The sequence below is a fragment of the Apis laboriosa genome, unplaced genomic scaffold (assembly GCF_014066325.1).
Source record: "Apis laboriosa isolate Shangri-la unplaced genomic scaffold, ASM1406632v1 scaffold104_cov149, whole genome shotgun sequence".
NCBI classification, from domain to species: Eukaryota; Metazoa; Arthropoda; class Insecta; order Hymenoptera; family Apidae; genus Apis; species Apis laboriosa.
In genome coordinates, this window is record NW_025220694.1 from 568,751 (window position 1) to 583,638 (window position 14,888).

The 14,888-nt window shown below is 40.9% G+C and overlaps 1 protein-coding gene across 1 annotated transcript in view; it reads right to left on the reverse strand.

Annotated features, from left to right (window-relative positions):
- LOC122718497 (mucin-5AC-like) overlaps window positions 1-14,888 on the reverse strand; it is a 298,623-nt gene that overhangs the window by 41,356 nt on the left and 242,379 nt on the right. The gene's annotated exons all lie outside the window — the stretch shown is intronic.

Here is a 14,888-nt window from a genome sequence, read left to right on the forward strand (position 1 = left end):
GACTGCCAATTAAATTAATAAGAATAATAAATTAATAAAAAAAAAAAATGTTGACAACACACGTCGAGACAATTGCATTTACCCTCCTCCATTAATTAACGAATCACGCAAATGGAATTCACAGAACAGGATATAACCGCGATGTGAAACGAAACGAGTTATCCAAAGCAAGTTATAAAAGAATTGTGCGCACGAATGAACGAGCGAAAAGGAAACGGATGGACGGTGAAGAGGTTCAAAATTTTCTCCATGGATTTCGTGAGCCCGTTCTTCCGTCGTAAATTCGCGGGTTATACTCGTTTCACGAGCCACCCTCCTTTTCGGAATACCCGGGTTTACACCCCCTCCGGACAAGTCCACCCATCCCCCAACATCTTCTCCGCGAGAAAATCGTCGTCTGGACGAGTGTTGACAGAGCCGTATCGTTTTGTTGGGATTTAAAGTGTCACCGAGCTTTGATTACTTTTCCACGAACGATGCAAGGGGGATATTGTTGTTTGCAGGAAAACTACGGTCAATCGTTCTGTTAATGTTCCAGGATATGATGGAAATCTGTGAGGAGACGTGTGCGATGGAAGCATACGTGCTACGTTTATTAATGTTGTTAGGAATGTTTGTATGAAAACATGGTGTGTTCTGAAAATGTTACGGGAGGATTGATCGTGTATATTTGAATTGGAATGTTGAAACGGTTACGCTAACAAATTTCACGATATACACGTTTGTAATAGTATAAGTATGAAATAGTATCCTTTACGTAATTCTAAACAAAATAAATAAAGTATGAAGAAGAGGAAGAAGAAGAAGAAGAGGAAGAAGAAGAGACGGAGCGAAGTCTTCTGATAAGATAAATTTCAAGTTAATAAATTTAATTTCTTCGAGATTTCTGATTATGCTTTATTATAATTCGGAGAGATCTGCGAAATAGCGCAACGTTTAAACTTTCTCAATTAGAAAACGGCCGAGTTATACGAAATAAATAATTGGGAAATAATGTATCGCGGAAAATGTATCGCCACGATGAGGATGACGTGGACGACGATGCTCGTCCCACGATATTCGAGGCAACGATCAGCCGGTTCGCACGTAGGAACTCGGGTGCACTGACCGACCTTGCGATCTTCAACCCGCTCTTCCCGAGCATGCTGCCCAGAATATTCATCGGCCTCGTCGTGCCTCCGTTGCGCGAAATCAACCGAAGCGAAGTAACCGATTTTTCCCCCATTTTCACGGGGGAATAAGATTTAAAAGAGATTTTCGCCAATTCCTAACCTTAATTAATTAATTAATTTACCTCAAAATAACGCTTCCATCACTCTACGATAGCAGAGGCAACAATATATTCTCGAGAACGGATTTAAATTTTACCAAGTTCATTGTATTTGATTATATAATTATAGTGGCCTAGATTTGAGAAATATATAGCAATAAGATTATTACAAAATCGTTCAAACGCGAAATTAACGATAAATCGACAGGAATTTCTTTTTCGAGCGGATCAAATTGCATTATTCGTTATTTGAAAAGAAAAAAGTCGTGCCTATTAACCCTATCATCGATGTAAACGTTCGTCTTCGATTCTAATTAATCGAATCATTGCTCGATTGACGACACAATCGAGGAATAGAAGAAACGAATAATCGTAGATAAAACCGCGTTGCGATCGTCGATAAAATCCAGGCTCGTTGGCGCGCGTGAAAGAGGGATGACAAACCGTTTCTGGGGAGGGGGTGTTTAATCCCCGCAGCCAGCAGGCTCGGTCTGCGACCGAGGCACGGCTCACAAAAGCCGTCGTTAGTAACTTTCATCCCCTCGCAGCTCCCCTCGTCCGCCGGTGTTCGGTTTTTAACTCGAACTGGGGGAGGGGTGGCGCGTGGACGGGGGCGGGGGTTGTCCCGCCGACGAAGGTAACGTATCGTTCCAATTAATTGCGCGACGGGCCAGGATTATCGAGTTAGAAATTTACGACATTAAAATTCATAAGCTTCGACTTGGGGGGATAATTAGCCCGCTCGTCGTCGTTTACCCTGATCGTCATCCCTTCCCTTCGCCCCGCTTTTTTGGAAAAATTTTTCAACTTCGATCGAGACATCTTTCCTTCGATCTAGAAATATTTATCGTTAAGTTATTGAGAATTCTTAAATCCAGAGGTTTATCCAATATCATCAATCCTTTGAACCTGATTTGAATCTTCCTCTCGATTTAAAATCAAACACCTTTCGCAAAACGCGTACACGAAAATCGTTTATCAAGTTACGATCGATTTGCTGTTGCTAAGAAACGTTAAAGACTCGAGTTAAAAACCTGTCCAGAGAAGAATTCGCAGAACTCGATCGCGCTGGAACTCGGTATGACGGAAGAGCATACCCAATTCCCAAGGGTTAAACGTTCGGGGGCTCTACGTGGAATCGGAAACGCGCGTATTCCTGCTGCCGCTTCCTTCGATCGATCCTGAATTCCTGAACGGGCTGATCGAGCGGGGCGGCCATTCTCCGTAGGTGTTACTCGACCTGAAGAAGAAGCGGAACAGTTAGAGCGGGGGGGAAGAACGATTAGTCGAGATCCTATTAAAGCGAGCAGCCACCATTGGAAAATAATTAAGCGGGATAGGGGTTCTTTGGCGTCCTCTTTCAACGCGAACTCGAATTAAAGGCAATCTGTGAAACATTCCCTCCCTTTATCTTTATCGAGATCCAACAGATAAATTTCATTGCCTCTCCTTCGATCGAGTGAGATGAGAATCGTCCTCATTTTCATTATATCGTTATTTTAATTAATTGGGGAAGAGATCTCGATCGATGATCGACTACCACGAATTGTTTAAAAATCTTCTCGTAATTCGATCGATCCGATCGTTTTCATTTTAAGAAAATAAGTAAAAGAGTTGAAGAATAACAAGATATTGAATCCATAACTCGGAAATCGGCCAAAAACCACCCCTTTTAACTACCTAAAAAACGAATCGCATCGCAGCAAGCTATCGGCGGCCCGCAGATAGCGAGAGGAGCGAGATCTCACCGATATATATATATATATATATACCCCCTCCTCCTCGATCCCTTCCCCTCGATCGCCGAGGGCCGCAAATCCGCCGATTATATTCCGTCCTTTGGCCGGTTATTTTCGCTCGTAAAATATCGGGACGGTTAATATCGATAATAAAAACGGTGGGTGAAAGTGGGCGCCGATACACTTGGAAGCGGGCTCCGCCGAATCGAAAAATGGCGGCCGCCGATAAACGCGTGCACGCGGATCGTTAGGTTTCCACCACCGGGCGAAACGATAATGCGGGATAACGGGTGTGGCGGATAATGGCGGGACGTGGTGGCGGTGCACGGGAAGGCATACGAGGCCGATGGTGCACGCAAACGCTTCAACGCTCGGGACCCCTCGCGAGGGGCAGCCTTCGCCACCAGGCACAATGGAACGAGGCCGATAAACAGGCTCTGGCCGAGATTTATCGTCCTGGCCTGGGTCCGGTGCCAGGAAATCACTGGCCCGATGGAAACACGCTCGCGGCGCACCGCGGAAGGCTACTTTCCTACGATTCTTCTTCTTCCTTGGATATTCTCCGCTTCTTCTTTCCTTCGTTTGTTCTTTTTATCGAGGGGTGTTGTGGAGGGTTGATGGTTGTTGATAAATAGGAAAATTTTCGTCGAGGATTGTTTGTTCGATCGACAGGATCAGGAATGACGAGAGAAAGAGAGAAAAGCTCGTTTAGGTTTTTTAGGCAAGAGAATTTAAGATTTGTGACGTAAGATAAATCAACATTGTTTTATTCTCCCACGGAGAAGGAGTAAAGCGCCGCTTCTATTTCGGTCCACGTCCTATAATAGATAATAGGGGCGCGTATCGGCTTATTTATCGCGCAGTGTATCGGTTACTCGCAGTATTCACAGACATGGGGGTCACAGCCGCACGAGGTTGAAGGTTTCGCGGCGACACAATGCCATGGGATCCGATAAGCCGGGGGATATGGGATTTATCGACGCCATATTTAACCAGAAAATCGAATCGTCGAACCCTTTACGATTACGAGCACTATGAATCTTCGATATTTTGAAATTTTTCGTAATAGAGAAGCCTAATCCTAACGTTCCACACGACGTTATTTTCTCAATTAATATAACACGATTCATTTTATAAGATTCGAATATTATTAACGCGATATAATTAGAAATCGAACCTCTTATCTAAAGAATCGAATTGCATAATATTTTAATTTTCTATTTACTCTTTCCTCGTCTCGATTCCAATCCAATAATTATTCAAATTCGAATCTACTCAAAAAAAAAAAAAAAAATAAATAAATAAATAAAATTTTGTTCGAATCTGCTCGCGATGGGTTCGATTCCATCACTATCCATCACGTTGGCCGGGCCCGGTTTCCGCCAAGGACGCGTGTTCCACTCGGCTCCCTGGAAAACACCATTCTTCTCCGAACGAGAGGAGGAAACGTGTCCCTTCCACGGTCTCGCTGCATTTTCTTCCCGTTACTCGCTTTGAAATAACTCGCCGCAACTGGCTCGCCATCGATCGAAGCTTAATAATAGCCGCGGCATCGTTCTCGACTATTTTTAGAGTTACCCAGTCATCGCGACCTACAGCAACCAGCGACCAAACGATTTTCAATGGCAATCGTTTAACGCCGGGACCCTCCCCCCTGCGTTATCGCGCCCCCTCCCTTCCCACACCAATTTTCCAAACGTGACAATGCCTCCCCTGGATGGAACTTTGATCGATTATTTACCTTGGTGGTGAAGTTCCTTTACTGGAGACTGTTTGATCAACGGGGATAACAGAGGGATTAGAATTGTATATCGAATCTGTAACGGCAGACAAGCTGAAGTTATTTTTAACGAGCATTTTTATCATGAATATTCTTTATATCAACAAGAAGGAATATATTGTGCAATATCAATAATAATTTTAAACCAACGTTATGAGTTATCTGTTTATTTTTTTTTTTTTTTTCTGAGATGTGGAGAAACTTATTCGTCGCTTGTCGAATTTGTCTCGTCGATATATCTCTTGAAATTTCGCAATATTTTCCACGATAATCCATAATTCTGAAAACGGTAACTTTTGTATTTTATAAAATTGAATCAAAGTGGAGGAGAAATTACGATCCCATTCGGGCGACGATCGAGAATTAACCCGAAGGCGGAGAGGGCGATAAATAATATCGAGGTTTGAATTATTTTTATGCCGGGATCCCGTGTAAAGCCACGAATTCCCATCACGTCGAAACGGGCAAAATGAGCCATCCAACGAAGCCACCAACGCCACGGGTGTTCCCCGTATCCTTGTAGAAGGAAAACGAGCAAAAACGTGGTTGGATTTCGTATTGAAGAGAGGGAGAGAGAGAGGAAGGAGATCGTCGATGCTAAAAATTAAACGCTTCCCCGTTCGTGATCGACCGGTTTCACGGAAGACACGCGATCGAAACTTTTTGGAATCGCGCTTCCTTTTAATCCTCATCCTCGTATTTTTCTTCCTTTTTCAGAATACTTTCAATATTTTAATCTACCTGTTTCGAGACGTTGACGGTGATGGAAGATGACGTGATCGTCTATAACAGATTCGTAACATTTGATTATTGAAAATGTTAATACCTTCGATAATATTCCTTTCGTTTTTCCATTCCATTTCGAATCTTAATCAAGCAATTTCATAGCTGGATAAACATATTGTTTGAATAATAAATAGGGATTGTAAAAAAATTACGATGTTAATATGAGAAGATAAATAATTACAAAGGATTAATTTTGTGAAAGCAATCGATACTTGCAAATGTGATTTCCACTTAAATTATCCGATTTTTTAAAATCTTCTCCTCTCTCAATCGGAAACATGCCGCGAAACATCGCGAAGGCCGCCATATCGCAACTGTTGTTGGTGCAAACCGTTTACCAATAATCACCGTGTTTAACTAGGCACCAATTAACGCGCAACTCGACCGAATTCGCATCGATTCATCCCCCTTTCGTTCTCTGTAACGCACTCGTGCCCGTTTCGTTGCAACAGGCGGTTGAATATTCCGAACTCGAAGATCGGTGACCTTTCATCAAGCTAACCTTGACGGATGAAGAGAACTGACGGTGAAACACTTCTTTTCTCGAGATCACTGAGAATGGATTCGTTACGCCAGAGACGAGGTTGGGTCATCTTTTACTAAAAGTATTTGCGATTAGAATTTGTAGTCTCTCGAGATAATATTCGTAAATGAAAAAATTAATGATGGAAATTATTAAAGATGGTTTAAACCAACTCTTTTACAAAATTAACAAAATAAATTTTGAACACTCGTCGTCGCATAATATTCAAAGGAGAAACCAGTCTTAATTACGAACATTCATCAAACCATATAAGTAATTCAATCCCTTATAAGTAAATTTCAACAAATTCACGCGAGAATAATAAAAACCACTTCGCAACAAGAAAAACCGATCGATAAAACCCGACTTATCATCGCTTTCGCACCAAGATATCAATCTCTCGATTGTATCATTTCCTATTCTCCTAATCCCACGATTCCTACTGTTCAGGCTGGGAAATGGCGGGTGAAGCTCGTTGAATCGAGGCATCGGAAGACACGGAATGACAGGAGGTTGTGCAAGACGCACGTGTGCGTACGCTCGAAGAAACGATAGTAGTACAGGTCAAAGGGGTTGGTGGCGGCTCGCGTGGAACTGTATAATTAGATTAGGTACAAGTCGCATTAGCATGTCATGCATATTCCATGAGGCGCGGAGTCGGCGTCGAGGTGGGAATCATATTGCATTCGGTAGTCCCGATGCAGCTCCCTCCGCTCTCTCCCTCTCCTTTTCTCCTTCGTGGCGAACGAGCTACGCCCGTTTTCTCCCGCTTCCTCTTTTGTTTTCGCGCGTTTCGTTACCCTCCCCGTTATCCGTTCGTTAACCCGTGGCCGGTTATTCGTTAAGCCGCGTTCACGCAGCCCGAATTTTCCACATTCCGAATTTCGAGCAAATATCGACTTCCCTATATCCCATCGCCAACTTGTTCGTTTAATGAAACGTTTAACAAAACGAATCATCCTTTGGATCGTCGATATCCTCGATTTATGCGCTTTTATTTGAGAATATGAAAATTATTGTAAACTATGAAATGGAAAATTTAATAGTACGTTTATAAATGAAAAAGGGAAATTATCGGGGGATCTGGAAAAAAGAAAAGAATTCCTATTAGGATAATCGATCGATAATTTAAGATTATATTTAATAGAGGCACGAATGATTACCATCCCTTCCTTTTTCTCAAGCAAATGTAATTTCCGCCGGAAGAAAGATCTGCTCGCGGAGGATCCGCGGAAGTGGAAGGGCGGCGCCTTCGACACGGCAGCCTTACGACCTTGCCCCGATTGTAACCGCTCTTGCTTTCAAAGCTCCTCGCTCCGTGGTTCCCTCGCGGACACTCCAGCACGTTCTCATTTCACGGTTGAACAGCGCGTCGCGCTCGATTCCTCCCGGTGCACCGTTTTCCATTCTTTCGGATTCCGATCGTCTTTCAAAAGAATTCCCTCCAAGGCTCGGCCAATCGACCGAAAGGGGAACGCGCTCGAGTTGTCGCCAAACTCGTTCCATCCTTCGTTTTTTCCCCTCTTCCTTTCGTTTCAGGCGTTTAGCGAGAAACTTGATTGAATCGGATCAAGCGGGACGAAGGGAAGGGGAAAAACGTGTGATGATAATTTTTTTTTGATACTGGAGAAACGTTATTACGAAGCGTATCTGTATGTACTAGTTTTTTCTTATGCAACAATTATGCATCACACGCGTGACTTGTCACAATATTCTATCCCCGCAATTTTTATTTATTCTAACTGGCTTTTAAATTATCATAAGCGTGGAGAAACACGGTTCAAGCCGTAGATTCGAGATTTCCTCGGAAGTGAAATGCGGCTCTATCCGTTCCGCATTTTTGAAACAATTTTTGCACAAAGGATCGTTAGTTTAAATAACGTAACAGGCGGTATTCTCTACGTAAAAATTTCATCCGTGGAAAAAGTTATTAAGATTCTCAAGATAAAATAAAATAAAATTTTTGATCGATTAAAATCGATTCTCTTCGCGCAAAGGATGCAGAGGAGGATGTTTGATTAATAAAACAGAGAAAGGGCGAAGACAAGAGAGAAGGGCGGTGGTTACTCGATAACGACAACGATCGATTGACAGAATATCAATGAAAAGCGAGCATGTCGGCGCAATATTTTACAATTAAATCGGACAACCACGGTCCGGCGGACACGCGCTTCTATGCAATATTCATAGAACGCGTTATGCAACTGATTGCGTTCTTCCCTGGAGGTCCCGCCTCAACGTTTGACCTCGCGTTCGTGGAAAGGCGATTTGCACCGGCGAACATCCATGCGATGCCCCGCGATGCGGAAACCATCTTTTATTAATATTTATTAACGCCAGGAAAAAGAGGTGAGATCTGAGAGAGAGGTGAATACTTTTTTCTTCAAAATTTTTATCCAATCTAAATTAAAATTATCCTGAAATCAAGACAGGAGATTTACATCTGCTACATAATTCTTCATCAAACATTGCAATTACTTACTTCAAAATCTATCTTGAAGAATCGCTTGTATTTATATTTATAAAAATTCGTGTATTATTATTTTATTAGAATACTAAACTGTTTTTTTTTTTTTCTATTTTTTGCATCTACCAGTTAAAGCCATAATTTATAATTCTTTTGCATACGATATATCCCCTGAAATAAAATTAGAATAGTCACGTGACATTGTATCTCAAGGTCGTTGAAAACGACGAGACCTTGAAAGAACGAAAGAGAAAAAAATACCTTTATATATATATATATTTTAAAAATTTTAAGAGGATCTCCATTTCGTGAAAAGACAAATCTTCTCGTTCCTCGACCGCGAGATCGAGCTTTTCAATCCCGAAATATTCGAGCGAGAAAGTTTTCAAGTCGGCGGCAGAATGAAAAGAGGCGGCCACGTGGACTAGGAGGAAGAGAAGGGGGGGAGGAGGGCTTTAACGCGCGACTGTCGAGGAAAATTTCTCGACGAAATTGCCGGCTCCCCCTTTCGCTATAACGAGAGGCTGCTTTCCATTCGACAGGAAAAAATATCGCGATTCCTCGAGATAATTGAGCAACAACTTTTTCTGATCGCGTTCGAAGTTGAAAAACAGATTGTAAAAAAAGGGAATATATCAATCTTTTTATATTCTATTCTATTTTTCGTGTAATAGAATCCTCATAGATTATTTATCCGTATAAGTGGATTAAACTTATCGATATTATATTCGAGGATATTATTAGAGGAGCGGATTTAATAATTTTTCCCCGTGGAGTGACATCTAGAAATGTAAGTATATTAAATCAGGAAGGGAATATATTCGAGACATGAATCATTTAAGATGAAACGCTTTTATAATAGCTCTAAAGTTTCTAACGCGATTAATATATTTTCAGATAAGAAAATAAATAATTAAAATCGAAATCGAAATTGTCATCGAATATATCCTTATTTCAAATATTCAATACATCCCTTAGAATATTTACTTATTATTATTAATAATTTCGGATCCGACTTATGCTAATTTTCACAGCGATAGAACAGTCTCTCTCATGTTAAATCAATATTAATATGTTAATAATTAATATTTCATCGAGATATAGGGAAGAAGCGTGGAAACTAATCGAAAAGCAATCACAGTTTCGTCGAAACGAGGGCACAACGTTAGCTACGTATTATTTCTTAGCCGGGAGGCATTGTTTTCCTCTTCGACAAGCAGAACGGCGAGATAAGACTGTAATACGTTTTTCGAAACGTCGTATTGCACGGGTCGCGTCCCCCGGAATCCTTTGGACAAAGAGGAAAAAGCGGAAGTGGAGGGGGAGGGGGAGGGGGTTGGACGAGATATTGCCGGTGCCAAGACGCCGGATGTGTAAGCTCGCGAACCACCGGAGAAAAATACTGCGATGACGGTATACGACTTTATTTCATCCCTCTCTTTCGCCCGTAGCTATACGCTCGCCCCCTCAAACTATGGATATTTTCATCCCTTTTGGAACCGTTTCCCTTTCGAGAAGCTTACATTTCTCGAAACGTACGTGGAAACACGAACGGGTTCTATTCCGTCGCGAAACTGTTTGCGGAGTCGATCGTGCAGATAAGTGACAGAATATTTCCCTCCCTCTCTCTCTTTCTCTCCTCTGCGAAGGAATTTTAGGGATTCTCGAGATAAGGAATTTTAATAAAGTTTTATTTCAATTTTACTTTTTAACGATGCTATAATATCGCGGATTTTAATTTTTGCTATCGAAAGCAAAAATTCACTTTGTTTCTCTCTCATGAAGTTCTCATATGTACTAGAAAAAAAAAAAGATAAAAATAAGAATTGGTAAGAATATAATAAGAAATTCGAAAAGAGTTTGATCCTGATAGCAGGTGTTTCCATTTCTGTGGCGAATTCTTGGCGAGGAGGAAAAAATTGCACGACTCTTTGTGGGGAAACGAATGTATCCAAGGTACTGGTGGATACTTGTGACAATGGGTTTAGAGATGGGAAACGTTTGGGAAACGTCGGTGGATTATTCGTCTTGGAAGACTCGGCTCGTAGTAAATTCATCGATTATCGGAATCTCTTTGAAACTTCGATCGAGACAAATACGATTGAAAATGCTATTCCGTTTGATCGATTTTATCCGCTATTATCAAGCAGATACAATCTGACAGTTCACCGCGGAATTTCTAGTTACAATCATGACCGAGTTCGCTCGGTGTCCTTAAAGTGGAAGATCGTTCGAAATGGTTGACTGATTGCGACTGGTTTCAACGGAGTATAATTTACGATGCTTCCAGTTTGAGGAAGCTGTTCGAAACGAACAGTGGGCCAGTGGATCGGATAAAATATCCTGTTTCGTCGTGGGACGAGTCACTGAGAACTAGGTTTTCAACCAATAACTTTATCAATTAAAAAAGAATTTTTATCTCTTCAATTTTAAATCTCCTATAAAATCTGTCTATAAAAACTGAATTCACGAAATACTTAAAGAAACTTTGAAAGAAACTCCTATTCGCGAGATATACACAATCGTACGTTTTTTTATGATCCAAACAACGTCCTCGTTTTCAGGGATAACAAATGCAATCGATCTCGAAGAAACTTTCCAAAATCGTTCCAAAATCGTAAATTTGCCAGTTTACTTTAATTCCATCCACCGTTGATCAATCCACATCCGCAAACGATCCCAAACATCGTCCTTCGAAGCTTCAATCCGAAGGGAGGAATGATTCCAGACACTCGAGAAACTTTCCAAAAATACTAATAAAAATTTCAAAAAATTCCACTCGCCGAGCCAACTTCCATTCACGCTGGCCGATCTACAACACAGATCCTGAAAACCTCGTGATCTCATTTCCATAATCCGAACACCACCATCGTAAGAAGTTTTCCATAGTGTAACAAACAGATTTCGAGTTTGTGAATGAAATTGAAAAGAAGATGGTTGAGGTGAAGGTTCCAGGTTGATCTATCGACTGTTGCGAGTGGCACACTCCGTATCTATCCGATCTATCCGTTCCCAGGGCGGTAACGGTGAAGGCTGGATCCGGCTGCTTTTGCAAAAGCAAAAGGTCCTCCCTCCCCCCCCCCCCTTCTGTTTCCTCCTTCGAGGCAAGGAAATAGGGATGACCCGTTGCGAAGGAAAGTATGGAAAGGAGAGGCGTGGACGAGGAGAGACGGCGCATCGATCCTTTCCCCTTCCACGGTTTTCGAGATAGGACCGAGACTCCTCGAAGGGAATTGCATTCGTGTTACTTCTTCCCATTGGTATCATATCCAGCCAAGTTCATCTTCTTCGTGAAACATTGGGAAAACTGGATCGAGATTTTTGGTCAGCCGTTTATCGGCACGATGGATCGCTTTTATTCCCAGGATTTGGCCCCTCGTGTCCGTGGCCCACGTTCATCGTGCCAGAATCGAGAGATATTATTATAGAGAGTGTACTTTTATGTATATATAGGGGGAAGAGGAATTGTGTATATAGAATTTTTGGTATGGTGAGGAGCGTAGGAAAGAAGAGTTATAAATTTCTGGTGGAACAATCGGGATAAGAATTACAACTCATCGTTTGTTTGAAACGATTGAAGAGAACGAGTAATATTGGATATCAGAGTTTTATATATGTAGTTTCATTTAATTCCTTAAGATATTTCAATGCGAATACACGAGTGTTTAAATTGCAATGGAAAATAGAGGTCTGACGTTGTTGCACGATAGTTCTTAATCGGAGACACTAGAAATACGGCAACTTCCTGTCGCGATTACACGAGAGATTTCACAGCTGGTAACAGGTGGTACGAAAGTATCGTAAATAGAGATTCCTCTAACGTTTCCGGCTAGTATCTAGCAATTAAACTATCCGACTGGATCTAATTAAGAAGGGCAGACAGTTCCGGATTGAAATTATTCAGAGGGTATCTCTAAATTTTAGCCGGATTCAATCGAGGACTCCAAATTTAATCGATTAAAATGGGGGAAAAAGGGGATGAAAAAGTGGAAAGATGTTCCGGGGGAACTTTCCACGAAAGAAAAATTCCATCTATTCGAGGAATTTTTTTACTTCTGATCGATCAATCGTTTCCTTCGATTCGAAAATTTGAGATAGAAATGGTGTTAACGAAATCGAAGAATCGAGACGAAAATGGAAGAATCGTATTTATTATTTAATTTGATAATGATATTTTCTACTTTTCCAAAATTACTTGAAAAATATGGCTTTTTAATTTTGTACATTCAACGAGTATCACGTATCGATTAAGAAAGGAATCAACGATGAAGAATTAAATATAATATAATACAATTAAGAAATTACATTGAAACGTAGATATTTTTAAATAACAAACTTCATTTCAATTGAATAAAATGCAATTACGGTGATTAAAGTCGTTTGAAAAAAAAATTAGAATGACTTTTATCTCTCGAATGACGATTCGATCGAGCCTTAATTAACGGGAAGAGGGATGAAGTTAAGAGGAGGGAATTAGTTATACGTTGGAGCGCAACAGCTCTACACGGGTGAACTATGGATTCCGATCGATCCACCTTTCCCTCTCCGCGCCAAGAAATAATCTTCCACGCTCTGTTTGCGCAGGAGGAATTGATTTTCGAGCATAATTACCTCGTAAACGGCTACCTGGCAATTCTGTAAGGCCCGTCCTCGCCTTATTCGCAAACAAACCTTCAAACTTCTCCAAATTTCTCTTACATCGTTCTCTGATTCGATATCTTGCAACAAGATATTATTCCAACTAATATTTATTAAAAAAACTACTTGAAACTGATCGAAAAAACTCGTATAATAGTTATTGATTTGATGAGTGGCCAAATTTCGATTCAATTCTTGCAAAAAAATTAAATCTAAATATCCACGTATCAATCTTTTCCCTCCTCTACTAATAAATAACGAAAAAAGATTCGACTTACTCGGCTGTAACTAAAAAACCGTTTCAACCTCTTTATATACATCAAATAATTCTTCTTCATACAAAATTCTCACCGTCGCGTTGCATAATTAAAAAAAAAGAAAAAAAAAAAAACAGATGCTTTCCTCGTATCCTCGATTTCAAAAAAGAAAAAAAAAGAAAAACCAGCGCGATTTCGAACAACATCCTCAAACGGCATAGGCAACGATCTCGCTTCGAATCATTCTCAACGGCGCATTAACATTAACACGACTGCTTATCCGGCGTATGGATCGAAAAGCGTCGATCACCGTCGCAAGGACACAATTACCATCGATAATTAGGGGGATAGGAAGGACAGGGGGCCGGGCGATGAATCGATAATCCAGGATCGATAATCCTTCGTGTTTATCGCGAAGATGCGTGTCCTGATTCGAGATCGATATTCTCGGCTGTCCGCCGCCGCCTTTCGAGCCGGCATCGATAACCGTCGCCTGCCGGTTAATTAATTCGCCGGCTAACGTAATTACTTAGAGCTTCGAAAGCGTGCAGCGCACGGGATGGACACGGGGAGGCTTCGATCGAGGCGCGCTCCGTTCACGGATTTATGGGCGGGCGGCGAGGGATGATCTTGTTAATTTGGGGGAAGCGGCGCATCCCGCGTGTCACGCGGCTTGCGCATTCGTTCTTGAAAAGGATTATTAGCAACCAAAGCGATCCACGAGGTTAAATGCCGGTGATATATGCCGATCTGTGGACGGGATCGGCTTGGCTGTTGCGCTCCGCAGATATACGTGATAAAATGTGGATTTATTATCGCGGATACGATGGAAGTTTGGGTGGGGGTTTTCAAGTTATTTTTGCGCAACGATAAGAATTTAAGCTTAATTGGAATTGATCTTAATTGAATGAAAAATAAATGGAATAAAATATTTTCTATAAAATAGATTATTTTTGTGCATATGAGTGCATGAAGTTTAAGTCGTTTGAAAGATTAAAAACGAGTATGTATGAGTAAGGGAAAGTAAATGAGAAGTTGGATCGCTCATTTTTAAAAATTCTGAAAAGAGATTTTGAATTTGTCATTTCAGATTAGTTATATTCGAGTTAAATACCGTGTTGTAAATGGTCCTTTCTTTTGTTCAGCAGGTAGACAAATTTATCGCTTGGCCTTTAAAACCCCACGTGGACTGAAGAGACGCGCAAATAGAATGACAAAATAAAAATAAAGTAAATATTAGATAAAATTTCTTACTCATCGTATAATATAAATAAACAATACTACTTTCATGTTGGAACGAAAATCATTCATCCAGTAATCATTTCGTTTAAAGATTTATAATATATTTCTTTTAACAAAAGGCTGTTTAACTGTTCTTACAATTATCCTTTAAACCATTCAATCGGAATAATAGGAAAATTTATTCCT